Source organism: Ixodes scapularis, unplaced genomic scaffold, assembly GCF_016920785.2.
Source record: "Ixodes scapularis isolate PalLabHiFi unplaced genomic scaffold, ASM1692078v2 PGA_scaffold39__5_contigs__length_11793443, whole genome shotgun sequence".
In the NCBI taxonomy this organism is placed as follows: domain Eukaryota; kingdom Metazoa; phylum Arthropoda; class Arachnida; order Ixodida; family Ixodidae; genus Ixodes; species Ixodes scapularis.
In genome coordinates this window covers 9,790,682-9,805,262 of record NW_024609867.1, presented here as the reverse complement: position 1 = coordinate 9,805,262, position 14,581 = coordinate 9,790,682, and the positions used below count along the sequence as shown (strand labels likewise).

Below are 14,581 nucleotides of genomic sequence, written 5' to 3'. Positions count from 1 at the left end.
TCGGGGTGTTGAATTAAGAGATGGGGGCTATTCCACAAGACAATTCAAATAATGTATTAAGTAAGAGTAATATTTACTCCACCTTTCCGTGTTTATTTGCCAAATGATAGCAGTCACCGAAAAAGTCGGATTCAAAAATAAGACTGCCATATATAGAGCTGGTGGGAATTTGGCTTACGTAGACAGACGAGGGGGCCCGGTGTTGCTGTTGTGTGCGTGGTTGATCTGCGTGTGTTCCGTGTATTCTGTATGTTCAGTGATGTATGTGCATCTCTGATGTATGTGCAAAGAAAAAAAACGCCTCTCCGACTTTTTTTTTTCTTTTTGCCGTTTTGAGCGCCATCTGTTGAAAGCTATATCACTTACACGAGGGGAGGAAGTTTCCTCCATTGAGAGAAAAAAAGGTGGCAACTTTCCTCCCTTCTTAGGGGAGCACATTTCCTCCCCGTTTCGTGGGAGGAAATTTCCTCCCTTTATAGAGCAATATAAGGGACACGCGAGTTCCTCCTTTAAGGGAGGAAGTACTGCTCCCTTTTTTTTTAGAGTGTACAAAACGCACGACTCCGACAAATCGTGAAAATTGAAGCGGGCGCGAAGCGGGCGCGTCCGCTTCAATTTTCACGATTTGTCGGAGTCGTGCGTTTTGTAGTGTCCTGTTTGGACACCTCTTTAGACGTGGGCACCGTATCTGTCCTGTGGTCGACACGCTCGGGAGCTCACCCACGTCGCGGTTGACAAGGCAGATCCCACTGTTGGTAATGGGCAAACGTCGTCGTCTGTGGTGTGCTGTTTAGTTGTTTGTTCTGGACCGTTCGCGCCCGAATGTGTGCCCTGGCCATTGTGTAAGCACATGTCCCAAACTGGTGGTGGCGACTGTGTCTCCCAGCAGCTCGAATTCGGAGCGCGATGTCGAATATGCTTTAGATGTCGTCTGACTTGACCCCGCTCTGTGTCAACCATCCAGGATCGTGGTCCGGCGCGGCGTGCGATGGACCCCGGCATCCAGTTTCGCTCGTTTGGGAACAGTCGAACCCACACGGGTTGTCCACGAGTAAATTTGTGGATATCTCTGTTTTCTTCAGACAACTGCTTGAAGAGGGATGACTTGAGTCGATCCAGTGCAGAAAGCAATTCTCGGCCGTATATCATCCAAGCAGGAGTCTTGCCCGTTGTTGCATGCACTGTCGTGTGTTGCTTGAATAGGAAACGTGACAACACGCACGACAGGTCTTCCCTTCCTTTTTTAGATACAGCTTGTTTGAGCTTACTTTTTAAAGGAAAAACGCTCAGCCTGCCCGTTGGTTGCCGGGTGGTAAGGTGCGCTCGTGACTGCGATGATGTTGTTCATGCGGTAAAACGTCGCAATTTATTCTGAGATGAACGCAGCCCCGTTGTCTGAACAAACCTTCTTTGGCACTCCAAATGTGGCGAATAATCCCCGCAGCTCCTTGATTACAGCGCTTGATGCCATGCTGCTAACTACTCGCACCTCCAGCCACTTGGTGTATGCGTCTACAACGACCAGAAATACTTTCCCTTCCACTGGACCCGAAAAGTCCATGTGAAGCGTATTCCATTCTGTTGATGGTCGTTCCCAATTTGTCATCGGTACTTTTATCTTGGTTTTCTGGTTTGTTTGACATTGGGCACGTTCCGCCACACATAATTCAATATCTTTGTCAATTCCTGGCCACCACATGTAACTTCTGACACTGACTTTCATGGCCACGATTCCACGATGTCCTGAGTGTACAAGAGTCAAGGACTCAGGCCGCGGAGACGCTGGTATCACAACACGTGATCCCCATATCAAACATCCTCGCTGTGTCGCTAGTTCAGTGTCCTTGTTCCTGAATGGTTGAAAGATGTCTTCCTTAAGGTTCCTGAAATTTCCACTCTGGACTGCGTCGTACACACGGGAAAGAATAGCGTCTTGTTTTGTCTTGTCTGCTAGTTTCTCGACAGTAATCAGTGGCCTGGTCAACGCTTCCAGCATGAGCACATCTCCGGGAGGCTGTGGCTCGTCGTCGCTTGCCGGTAAAGGTAGTCTGCTCAAAGCGTCTGCCTTTTGATTCCGTTTTCCTGGTCGGTAGACAAGATCGTAGTTTTAGGCCGTGAGCTTAACGCACCACCTTTTCATGCGTGGCGAAAGAATGGGCAGAACTGGACTTTGTGGACCTAGAATTCCCAGTAGTGGTTGATGATTCGTTGTGATGGTAACATGTCGACCGGAAATGTAGCGGTGGAACGTGCTTGTAGCGTACAGTATAACTGAACCCTCCTTGTCCAACTGGGAATAGTTTTCCTCGGCCTTTCCCAATGTTCTAGAAATGAAAGCTAGGGGAGACTCGTTTCCGTCTTTGTCTAGGTGCGCCAGTACCGCACCGATGCCGTATGGTGATGCGTCACACGACAATACCAGCGGCTTATTGTCGTCATAATTAGCTAGAACTGTACGTTCCGCGATGGCTTCTTTCAGTTGCAGAAACGCCTGCTGATGTCGTGCACCCCACTGCCATGGAGCGTCCTTCTCAAGTAGCATGTACAGCACCTTGGCAATTGATGCTCGGTTCTGAATGAAGCGGTCATAAAATGCCAGGAGTCCTAGAAAAGACTGAAGCATGGCCCGGCTGGTCGGTTCCGGCATCTCTTTGATTGCTCTCAGTTTTTCTTCTGTTATGTATACTCCAGTTGCATTTATCTCGCGTCCCAGAAACTTCACTTCTTCGACACCGAAATGGCACTTTGACCTTTTTAAGCGAAGCCCGGCGTTCACCAACCTGCTCAAAACTGCCTCGAGACGCTCAAGGTGCTCTGTTTTTGTGGTTCCGCTGATAATAACATCATCCAGGTAGACTCCCACGCCGGGTAGTCCTGCCAGGATTGTCTCCATGTAGCGTTGGGAAATTGCTGGTGCAGCTGAAATTCCAAAAGGCATTCGTTTAACCCTGTATAGTCCCTTGATGGTGTTAATGGAGGGCACATCTGCTGTCTCTGCTGTCACGTGGAGCTGTTGACATGCCTGAGTGAGATCCAGCGTCGAAAATATGGTGCCTCCCTGCACACTTGCCAGAAGGTCCGTTACCGTTGGCATTGGATACAGCGTTGGTTTTGCAGCCGCGCTCGCCGTGCTCCTATAGTTTCCGCACATCCGTATAGTGCCGTCCTTCTTTCGTACGATCACCACCGGTGTTGTCCAGCCGGAGTGCTGCGTCGGCTCGATTATGCCTTGGTTTTGGAGCATCCGCAGTTCTGCCTCCACTGCGGTTCGCATTGCGAAAGGAACAGGTCGAGCCTTTAAAAAGCGCGGTGTCGCATCTTCCTTCAGCTCCAGATGTGCCGCGTGGCCCTCGTGATCGTTCATCTCTGAATCAGAAACTTCCTCGTGTGTCAGCAACACCTCATGGAGGGTCTTGCCCTGGTCAAGCTGGTATATCCCGCTGACTCTGATACTGAGTTCCGGGAACCAGTGTCTCCCAAGCAGATTGCAGCCCGAACCTGAGGCCACGATTAGTGGGAGCAGATAGTCTTTTGACTTGTGTCGGACGCGCACTTCTGCCGACCTGAGAACTTGTAGTTGTTTTCCTGCCCATGGTCGGAGCGTGATATGTTCTTTGTTCAGTGAAAGGCATTCTTTGGCCAGATTTTCCTGTATGTGTCTTCACTGATGATGGAACACGCAGCTCCGGTGTCCACTTCGAACTCCATGCGTCGTCCTTCGACTTTGAGTGAGACCATAAACTCCTTCCCCGACGTGGTATAATTTACGCTGTTCAGCTCGTATAAGTCTTGGGTATCCTCGTCATCACTCGAAGGTGCCGACTCATCATGACTAACCGCGTGTGTTGATCGCCGCCGTTGATTTGTTTCAGTCTTCTGGTAACACGCCCTTTCAATGTGTCCGGTCCTTCGGCAAAAATTGCAACGTGCCGTGCGGAATCTGCATGTAGCTGCGACGTGTTGTTCGTGACAGCGATGGTATCGTTGTTCACTTGATACGAAGTCCTGTTTCTTTTGCTTGCCTAGGTTCCGGTTTTCACGTACTGTTGATTTTTGACCCTTGGTTACGGCGTTAATGGTGGTCTTTTGAGCTTTGACGTCTTTTTGCTGTCTTGCAGCACTCTCTGCTCTCAATGCGAAATCATACGCCTTCTGGAATGTTATGTCCGGCTCTGCAAATAGTCTTTGCTGAAGGTGTTCGTCCGCAATCCCACATACGAACCTATCCCGGAGGATCACCTCCAGTGGTAGCATTGTTGTGGACGATGCGGTGACCGGCTCATCGCCGCTCGCACTGGTGCCGGTGCTGGTGCTGGCGCTGGTGCTGGCTGTTACGGTTGTCGGAACTCCAAAGTTGCAATCGACGGCAAGCTTCCTTAGTGCCGCAACATAATCGCTGATGGACTCGCCTGTTTCCTGGTCTCTCCGCTGAAACTTGCTTCTGCTGAAGAGCTCGGACGGCTGCGGGTCGAAATGGGTGTGCAGCATGTATATTATGTCTTCGTAAGCCACTTCGCCAGGCTTCTCAGGTGCCACCAATGCTCGCACCGTTTCGTAGGTCTTGGCGCCGCACAAGGTGAGGAGAAGTGCCCTCTTCTTCGTAACGACCGTTACCCCATTCGCTTCAAAGTAGAAGTTCAGTCGTTCTACCCACGATGACCACCCGGCGCCGTCGAATTCTTCCAGCTTACCCCGGGTAGCTGGCATCGTGAAGACGTCCGAAGATGCGTGTTCGTTCATTCACTACCTCGTCGCCAGTGTAGAATAACCTTAGCTAGGTATACGACCTTAGCTGGGGTTATGACGAGACAGTCATTGGAAGCATCCGAAACGGTCGTGATTGTTTTTTATATCTCTCACGAGAGCGCAGCTAGCTCTCGAGACAAACCCACGCGCTCGTGCGCAGCGCTCGCAGACTTGCCCGCCGACCGTGTGCCGGTAGATACATCACACTATTCATGTTCAAGGGAGTATTATCACATCAGACACACCAATTTCTGGTGGAAAAAACACGAAAATGAATTTTAAAATGAATTAAACGATTAGCAAAAAGCACCTGGTGTATGTCGCCAACGCCTCGTTTGTAATGCCAGTCAAAGAACCTTGACAGTTAGTAACAGTAACTGTTTCCACTCCGGCCACGAGGAGAAAAAAAGCTGAAGGACTCTCTTTTGTGCGTGCCAGAAGTCGCTTTAGTCCCTCTACAAGATTATAAAAGATTAAACAGTCACTCAAGATTCGTACAAAGACAGGTTTGGGTTTGCTTGCGGTCGCCCGATCGCTGGTGTGCTTCGGCTGCTTTCAGCGGATGCTACGAGCCATCGGGGCTTAACCAATCCCTTAGCAAAAAGTGGCCGTACTTCAAACGAAGTTGCAATATATTTAGTATGAATATTCATTTTGTATGTATTCTGTATTATTTTGGCCGCTTCGAAATACGCGCGTAATGTATCAAAATACATTATAAATATGAATCAAAAAATATTTTAGGTATACCAAAAATTTTATTCCTTCACACTCAAGATGCCATTTGTGGATAAAAACGGGTTACACAATTCTTTTTTATTTTCGATTTTGTCAGCAAATGGTGTCCCTGTGGTATTTGAAGGCACTACTAAATACATCTCACAAAGCCACATTAGAAACGAACACAAACACAAACACCATGACGCACTGAAGAGCTCATTCACAGTCCCGTTGACTGCTCTAGACCCTTATATAGCCTACGTATTGAAGGTAATAATTTTTTCGGTGACCAAGGTTACGGTGACCAAGGTTACAAGTATTCGATCTTCTCCTCGGGAGTCTGTCAAGGGGGAAACAGTGTTTTGAAGTTCGTGGACGATATCTCTTAATAAAAGGCATTGGTACAACTAATAACAATTCGGCACAGTCCCTAAAACAATATCCACACAAACGGCTTATAAAATACATGTTATTGCTTCTCTGCGTAGCACCACTCAGGGCGAAGCGAATCAAGGCAGTTTCTTCACTTTAAAATACTGTAAACAACTTTATTTTCGTGAGGACGTAATTCTCGCAAAGTTGGCGAATCGCCTAGAATTCCGAAAGTAGGTCCCGTGAACAATTCCGGCAAAATGTAAAAACATTAAAATCCATATTGCGATCCCAGCTCGTCGCGAAAATTAGAATTTGCGAATTATTCCAAAACTCCAACTTTGACCCAAATCGCGAAATATTGAGCCCTCGAAAAATAAATATTTTACAGTAGTTGAATTTTGCCTTTCCTTTTTAGTAGTTGACTATTTAATATGGTAGTTAATGCATGTCACTGTATTAAAGTCACTATTCACATCACGTACAATGGTGAGTATACACGTTCAGTGAACTAACATTGTGCTAACAAAACCACGCCAAACGTCTCTGTTCACAGCACCTGCTGAAGCTTTCCAGCATCAGCAAATGTTGTGGTTGTAGTTCCCGAACCCCGTTTGTGATTGGTGTGCAAGAAACTGATCAGGTGTGTTCTTTATAGAAAAAAAAGAATAACATAAGCTGGGCTGATTTATCAGTGCGATGCTGCGCAATTCAATTGCCAAACTAATCAAATGTATTTAGGCGCTTCAGTGTACTCCATATCTGCTTGAAGTGAACTTCAGAAGGGGAGCTTTTAAATATCTTGGTAGTTTAAGTCAAACTACCAAAGTATTGCAGTCAAAGGGTACTTAGAGTATAACACAACATTATTTACGATTTTCAGGTATATTAAGAGTATTCTGCACGTATTCTTGATTGCTCCATTTTTTTAGGGTTGGAGTATATTTTGCATGAATTAAACAAATATTTCAAGAAATATATGTGAACGGTATTTTGTGCCTATTATTTAGTATTTACATATTTCAAAACGCATGAAGGGAACTTCAAATGTAGTTTAAGTAAAGGTATTTTAAAATGATTTTTAGAAGTATACTTTAGTACTAAGTAACAAAAAAAGAAGTTTATATTTTCGGTATATTTTTCGTGTACTTACAATTATGAATTGTATTTCAAATACTCAAATTAGAATGTGGTATATGTCAAACGTATTAGTTTTCGCTAAGGGATGCCACGTGAATGTCACGTGACCTTGGAGAGAGGGCACAGCGTCGTATGGAAAGCGTATCACGGGCTACGTCCACAGAGTGGGATTGACCGAGATAGCTCGCAGCGTCCACTGCGTCCGGACGCAAGTTCCCGAGACAAGCTATGTCACGATTACGGCAGATGCGACGTGCTGTCCGCTGGTAGCTCTGCGAGCGTTTGCCAGAGTGAGCCGTTTGTAGCGAAAGATAAAGCGATCAGGCTAAAAACACAAATGAGTGATTGCCATTTACGAATATTGTGGATACTATTCAGCCTATTTTTAACACGACGGGTATATTTCGAATTTCGTCGAAGAATCCCTCTAAGTGTCTAAGCCAAGAAGCCGAAGCAGGAGTTACACAATCAAGCAACACAAAAAACAGCCACATGCAGCAGATGCAAAATTAAACACATAGCTACATAGCAGGCAGTAACCATAACATATAGGAGCATATGGAACTGATTAAGAATATTAAACTTTAGCACAAATTAAGCGATTTGTAGCTTAACACTCGACCGACTTACCCATGAGAAGGCGATTTTCAGTGCTAACAGCTGGGTTAAGTTATGACTATAGGGGCAGATGTCACCACCTCATAGGATGACAAGCTGTTTCTGTAAACAAATTGCTCGACAAATCATCCCACAAGCTGAACCGAACCATACAGTACGATACCATCGCCCGAGATATTAGGCACAGCAGGTTACTCAGTCAAGGTGCCTACCAAATTACTTGTTTTAAGTTCCCCGACCACATCTAGCCTCAACCTTACTATGTCAATAAAAATGCCTGACCATTTTCTCGGCTAAAGGATTACAGTTTGGGCAACAGTATTCAGCATGGCCGTGCCAATGCTTGTTCGTCAGGCTTTGTTGCATTCCACAGTGCCACTTTCACTGGTTACTTTTCCTGATTTAGCCAACTTTTTTAGTTTCTTTTATAATTCTGACAATTTCAGGTTTTCCAGGTTGGTTAGACACCCTGTCAGTGCATCGCCGTGGCTCCCACGATGCAGACTAATGCCTAGTGTGTGCAGGCCTTCCCAAAGCGCAAATTAATTTAAACTTCTTTAAAACTGACAAAACCGGAGAGCTATAGAATGGGCTGCGTTTGAATAGTGCTCAGCTGCTCGCATGATATATGCATGTGTTGCGACAGATGATCAATAGACATCTATTGACCTGCGGTGTGTAGTACCTTTAAAAGAGGGTGTCAGAAGACAAGGCAGCGGGCTAATTCGTCAAAAGCGAAAGCATTCAGGTAGAAAGCTCAGGCCCCAGAAAGACACTGTAATTAATGTGCGTCTAGGGACTGAAGCACAATGATGATGAAGCAATTTAAGTTTCAGACAAAAAAGTGAACACTATTTTATAAAACCATTCAGTTAGATACACACAATAGTAATATTTCATTGCTTAAGTGGTGACGTCACTCAAAATGCTAGATGCACCTCTTCCTCTTCCTCACGGGCTAAAAAAAATTAAAGAAATATACAACCATGTCGAATATCCCATTACTTCGCTCCCAGCTCCTTTTTATGAATATTTGTATTACTTAAAACCTCGGACGTTTCTACCGTTGAGCTGTTCAACAGTCTCTTCGTCTTTTTAGCGCCTTTTGGCAAGTCCCTGAAAACAAATATTAGAAGACAGCAATTTCAGGGTTCAGCGTTTTCAGTTTCAACCGATAAAAACCGATAAAGTATGCCGAATCCGTTTTCCAACATTCGAATTTAACCGAAAAGGCAAGTATTTTATACCCGATCCACACGGGCAACTCGAATGCCATTTACAACGAATGACTTTTGAGCGGACGGCCAATCAGCGCGCGACACTCCGGGCGTAGCGCATTCCACGCGCGACAGGTTGCCGAGCTGATTCGTCGATCACACAAATGTCATTCGTTGTAAATGGCATTTGAGTTGCCCGTGTGGCATGGGTATTAGAGCGGCATTGCATGCCAAGTTGGGAGTCACGACGGAGGAAGGGAGGGGCGGGAGAGGGTGTTGGTCGGCACATGACTATAGTCAGCTTGTCTACACACTAAACTTTTTAACACCCCTTAGTGGTTAAAGCACTTGTCCCAGGACGAGCACCCTTTGAGGGTGCCAACGAGCACCCGCGTGCCAAAGCACCCTATAGGGGTGTGAAGTAGTATAGGGTGCACGGTGCAATGCACCCCAATCCAAGGGTGATGATGCTGACTTTAATGGGTGCTCGAGGATGGTTCATTCTAATCGAAATAGACTTTTGTAAAACAAAACTTATCTTATTTACACAGATGATCTCGTTACAGATGAGCACTTAGCCAAGCCGACACTTTGTAAAGGCAGGCTGGCACTAAAAGTGGACTATTATCTAAAATTAGTTGGTTGTTTAACTTTTTCAATTACTGGTTCGACAGCTGTTGCGAAATTGAAGACAACCACCTCCTTGAACCAGTCAGTTTTTTATAAATCCTGAAATGAGCACACAAGACCCCCCCCCCCCCCCCCAAAGAAAAAAAAAATCATTTCAGTAAAAGCAGCGGTATTGTAGCGGTCCAGAAATTAATTTATACCACAACCCGTTTTGTGTGCAAGGATCTTTCTCAATCGTTTTTCTGAGGTTAGTGCTCATTCCACGAAAAATAAGCTGGTCTAAGATGGTGACTGCCCCCATTTTCACAATATGTGCTGGTGCCATCAAACCAGTAACTAAAAGGCTAATTCATGGGTTTTATGCAATAAGTCCACTTTTAGCTGTCATCTTGCCTGTATACACCAACTCAACTCTCCTACGTCACGCCGCGGTGGTGGCGCGCCGGACGCACTTCCGGTCTGGGGCGGTGGGCAGAAGTCGCCGTGCCAGACATGCATTCCTGTGTTCCTTTGGAAGAAACGAGACAAAAAACCTGCCTTCTCGTCAAAATGCTGCAACGGGGGCTTTACCAAGAGAGTCTGGAAAGGTTTCAAGATCAGTTTTCATGTGTTTTTGCACCCTCCGTTCGTCTGAGAACGTGGATAGTAGCCGTGAAGACGGCAAACCAGACGATGTCGAACTACGATTGCGTGTGCGGGCCACAATTAGTGGTCGCCAGATGTATTTGCTTTGTTCCAACATGAACGAGAGAAAACCCCAAAGTCGTCCGGACCACCCACGGGTTCAGTGCGTCTTCAAATTCACACGGCCGCCTGATCGTTCGAACTTTCGTCTGCTCTTTCAAACAAAAGCGGCGCGTTGACCAAACTTTGACCCGGTGATTGCGATAAGAAGTAATTGCAGGCCTCAAAAGGCTTAAGTAGGCTCGGTGTAAACAGTAGATACAAGATGTTAATTATTGGTACCGGTGGCCATCACCTACTTGTTACGCTTGGTCTGTTCCCGCTTCCGATTTTCAGTATCGACGTCGATCATCGCCGCTACCTTTGACACTTTTGCAGCACGAGCGACGTCGCGACCGAAAATAGCTACAAGAATCTCATCATGGTTTTGGCGTCCATTCTGCAGCCTTCATTCGAATGAATCGCCGCACGCCAAATTATTTAAGGAAAGTTTAGCGGCGTAACGAGCCTTGATAATTTCGCTCAGGCGATTCAAGTGGTAAGACATTGCGATGAGGACGTAAAATCGACAACTCCAACGCGAAAAAGAGTATGCAGACTCACACAGACGCCGACGACGTGACATTCGAATGGTTTGTTGACGCGGGACGCGGTGCTTCTTGCCCGTACTCCATTGCTCGTGCGTTCGAACTGTCGTCTGCTATTTCAAACTTGGCTGCTTTTTGTCGTCAGCTCGTTCAAACGACAGCGGCCCGTAAACCAAATTGACACGGTAATTGCGATAAGAACTAAGTGCAGGCCTCAAAACACTTTTGAAGGTTGGTTGGGGTAAGTCGGCTAAGTGTAAACAGATACAAGAAGTGTTTGATCATTGTTACCAGTGGCCATCACCGACCTGTAATGCCCGATTCTACTTGCGGTTTTCAGTATCGATGTCCACCATCTCAGCCACGGTCCACGCTTTTGCAGTCCGAGCGACGTCGCGACTGAATATAGCGAGCAGAACCTCATCGTGGGAGTCAGGCTTTAGCGCCCATTTTGTGGCGTCCGCGTGAAATGAATCGCCGCACGTCAGATTATTCACCCAAAGTTTTGCCTCGATAGTTTTGCTGAAGCCGCACAAGTAGTCAGACATTGTTAGGAGGACGTAGAATCAACAATTCCAACGCGAAAAAGAGCACGGGGACTCCCACCGACGCCGACAACAACGCGATTCAATGGTTTGTTTATGGGCGACGGCGGGCTTCTTGCCCACCATCCACCGCGCATGCGCGGCGCCGGTGGCGTCCGCTAGGAGCGTTCCGGTTTGTTTGTAAACATGAGTTGGTGTATAAAGTGTCTGCCAGGACAACTATAACTCAACTGTAAAAAGATAATTTGCATAAAACAAAAGTTTTATTTTACAAAAATCTGTTCCGATAAGAATGAATCACCCTGTATCTCAGCACCTGTCGAACTGGGTTCAGCATACCAGGTATGGCAACCAGAAAACCACAAAGTATGCAGACCAGATAAGTGAAGAAATAAGGAGATGCAAAAGTACAGTGCCAGCATAGGACCTTGTTACAGAAACTGGATTCATTATTTGATATGTGTGCAATGCATCGGCACACATGCTACTTGAAGCAGCTGTGCATAGATGCACTGTCCGATAATGAAGGCAAGATGTGCATGGCAGAAAAGGTAATATTTCGATGTGAAGCTTAACTTATGTGCAAACGGAAGTTACAGAAAAATCTTGCGTGATTTAAGTTGTACTTCCCACAAAATTTGGAAGGAAAATAAAAAAAAATATCACAGAATTTGTTCCATGGCTAAAGCTTCTGAATTTATTAATTGCTCGATGGTCTTAATACTCGTATACTAGAATAGATCAGTAAGAGATATTCTCAAACACCATTTTAAAGAAGGAGTCTGCCACCAATCTCAATGTGTCATTAAAAGTGTCCAATTGTCAAACTTCCAACACTGAAGTGTGATATGTATTACATGCATAATCAGCACTTGCTCATGCAAACTATGCAATGTGAGAAAGTGTATGGTAGAAACATAAACAAAGAGCTTAGCTTGTTCAATCCCGATACTTGGTCCTTTCATCCTGCTCTAGCTCGTCGGTCATTTGCCTTGCACATGACGTGGTTACGAGTTGTCATACTTGGTATGCCGTAGTACCTTTACACATTCGCCCAAGGCATGGCGAGTAGCATCAGCTGCATACAAACAACATGTGATTAAGCTGCAAGTAAATAAAATTTGTTATAAAATGAGAAAAAAAACTGAAAGGAAAACTATATTAATAACTATTTATTGAGCTATTATGTGACCTCAAAAAAATAATGAGGTATGTCCTCCACACACATATCACAATACAATACTTGAGGCATTCTATCAAATATCACAGCACATATAGGCCTAGATGCTAGTAAAATCGAGAAAAAATTGGGGTGGGGGTTTGAGTCAATAAAAGTTGGTTGCTTGCGGGCTCCCGAGCAAACAACATGTCAGGTGCGAGGTATCGAAAGCCTGGGAAACAGACTGACCGTAAGAGGTTGTCTTGATTAATTTATCCCAGCATAAAATATCCAAAACACGGCAATCTGGCCTAACCAGTTTTGTAATAATGAACAATCTTGAAACAAAAATTGTAGAGTTCACACCTGTCTGTACGGTGTAAAATATCAAATTTTAGACATGTATAGTTTGTGCACTTTAGTCTGGAAAGTATGGCATTTATTTCAGTTTAGAGTTAGAAAGTTAAAAGTTAAATGGGTGCTGTACTGAAATTTGACTTCACAAAACAAGGCACCAGAAGCACACAGTGAGATGCTACAGACCCCAGAACATCACTCATGCAGCAGTACCTCAACTGGATGGCAATATTTTCGAAAAAGAAGGGAAGAGGAGAATACAGATGTCGCAAGCTTTGTTCAATCATGCTCATATTTTCCAAAAAGTACTGCCATCCGTACAAGATACCATCATATGAGTTTTGTTCTAAGGTTTGCAGCATCCCACCTAGTGCTCCTACCTGGTTTCGTGCCATCCGAATCTCGGTTCAGCATCCCTTCGATACTAGAACGGTTGTTTGTCGGCCTCAGTGAGTTATCTCTTGCGACCTTGTTCAGGAATTTCGTCACAACTGGCCTCGGAGTAGTGCTGCTGAGGCCGGCAAACAACCGTTCTAGTAGAGCAACTATGTTTGCTGTCTTTTTCAAGTACGTTATATTAAAAAGCCAGTAAGCCACCATGATGGCAGCGATGCCATCCTCTGCATTCTTCACAGACAAAAACCGCTGCCTATCGACAGCGAGGTACAAAAGTCAGCCCCCTCGGCGTCATTGCCAGAGTACACGATGCACGGCATTGCCGGGATGTCTTGCTCCTGTGTTAGCAAACAAAATCAATGGAATGTAATGCAGGAATCATGTGTGAGTCTTCTCTAAATCATCACAGTTAACATATCACTATCTACCAGCGAGTTGGTCCTGTGTTATTTGCTATAGTTACCTGATCTATGTTAAATATGTAATACCCCCACCCCCTGCAGGCCTGATTACACTTGTACAGAATGCAACTTAGACAAGTGGCGGTAAATCATGCGTTCCCAGCACTGAAAAATATGCAAGATCGTCAGCGCAACAAGGACACCTGCATTATCTCTGCGATTAGTAAAATTTCGGCAATGCTAGCCAGAAGTCTTGTTCCACATAGATTGAGACGTAAACGTTGCTTTGGCTCGCTCATTGCAAAAAAGCCAGAATCAGTCATCAGGAGCACACATTCTCCTTGTGTGATCTCCTGATCTGCAATTACTTTACCTCCCATGTACATCTGGGTGAAAATATTTTGGTTTAGATGGTTAGAAATCTTGCGGAAACTACTTTTGGCCATGATATTCCCACCCATCAGTGTGTCAGGAAAGACAGCCACTGGACCTTTTGTACCTTTCTACACACTAAACGAAAATATACCCAGATGGGAGTACATCGCTTGTCCTCTAGCGCATTCCCTTATGGGAGGTTTTTATACTCTGCAGGATGGGAGCTCAGAATGAACTCCCACGCAGGACAGAGTTTTTGGGGGGGTGCAAGGGAGTATGTACCGAACTCCCTGCAGTACGGGAGTCTGTTCATGGATCAATGGGCGTATTTATTTACTTCCATCAGAGTGTTCCTAGATGGATCCAAGGGAATATTCTTTCACATTCTTATGGGAGTTTTTACGTGGACTCACGGGAATGTTCCTTCACATCCACCTGGGAGTTCTTACGTGGATCCACGGGAGTATTCTTTCACATCCATATGCGAGTTTTTACGTGCATTTATGGGACTATTCTTTCACATCCATATGGGAGTTTGTACGTGCACTTATGGGACTATTTTTTCACATCCATATGGGAGTTTTTACGTGCATTTATGGGACTATTTTTTCACATCCATACGGGAGTTTTTACG

General features: G+C 45.4%; 1 pseudogene; it reads right to left on the bottom strand.

Moving 5' to 3' along the window:
* Positions 1-669: 669 nt before the first annotated feature.
* On the bottom strand, positions 670-1,411 carry LOC115331465 (annotated as a pseudogene).
* Positions 1,412-14,581: the final 13,170 nt, after the last annotated feature.